This window comes from Larimichthys crocea, chromosome XII, assembly GCF_000972845.2.
Source record: "Larimichthys crocea isolate SSNF chromosome XII, L_crocea_2.0, whole genome shotgun sequence".
Classification (NCBI taxonomy): domain Eukaryota; kingdom Metazoa; phylum Chordata; class Actinopteri; family Sciaenidae; genus Larimichthys; species Larimichthys crocea.
In genome coordinates this window covers 19,090,383-19,091,611 of record NC_040022.1, presented here as the reverse complement: position 1 = coordinate 19,091,611, position 1,229 = coordinate 19,090,383, and positions in this window count along the sequence as shown.

Sequence of the window (1,229 nt, the reverse complement as noted above, 5' to 3'; positions counted from 1 at the left end):
GCACTAATGGCTTTATGTGTATAATTATTTAATTACTCTATGTTAATTCTAATTTATATATGACGGCTGCATTCCAAACGAGCTAAACCTGATCAGTACAAGATGTTCTAATCATGTGTACACATACAACTTCTAATTTTGATCATGCTACTTTCCTATTTTTTAAATTCAAATTCGTAACTCAACAAACAACAAAGATGGATTATGATATATAAACAAAAAAAACCTGCACACTGCAAATTAATGGTTGGATATATATTATATATATATATATATATATATTATTATTTATATATATAATATATATATATATATCTATATATATAATTTGATTAAAATTATCTTTTATAAAAATGTTTTAAAAGAGCAGTGTGTAGGATTTAGTGGCATAAACCAGTGTACTTGGGGATTGCAACCCTCTCATTTCTAAAGTGAAAAACGTGTAATGCCCCATCTAAAGCCAGTGTTATTTTGTTAATTTGTTCAACAAGACAGACTCTGCAAATGAGGACCAGCGGTGTTTGTAGATATAAAAGGCTCATTCTAACGAAAATGTAACGATTCTTATTTTCAGGCTATTATACACTGATGAAAACATAGTTATGTACAAAGGCTCAGTCCTTGCTGCAGTGGGATAGGGTTCAGAGCCGACCTGTGGCTCTTTCCTGCATGTCATATATATGACATGTCATGTGTGTGTGTGTGTGTGTGTGTGTGTGTGTGTGCGTGTGTGTTAAATTACATTTATTGCTCATCAAAACATGAACTGAGTACCATGTAATATGAGTAATATGTTGAAATTAGGGATGCACCGAAATGAAAATTTTCGTCCGAAACCGAATAAAAATTAAAAGGTTGGCCAAATACCGAAACCGAATATGAAATGCGGTTGTTAAATCTTTCACTATTTTTTTTACTATTGCATAAATAGCCTAGAATAAATTTGTAGACATGTTTTTTCAAAAAAAGTAAATGTTCATTTAATATCCTTCAAACATTCCAGTAGAATTTCCAGTTAGTATAATTATTATTTCATTCATATTGTTAGAAAGCCCATGTTGTTTTAATCACTGTTCATTTGTTCTTGAAAGAAATACTATTTAGTTTATTATATTTCCGGTGAATTTCCATTTTTCCCACGTTCATGAAGGCATCATAGTCATTCCGACGGTCAATGAACGCACCTCGCGTGTGTGAGACGCTGTAATGTAGAGAGAAGTACCGTATAT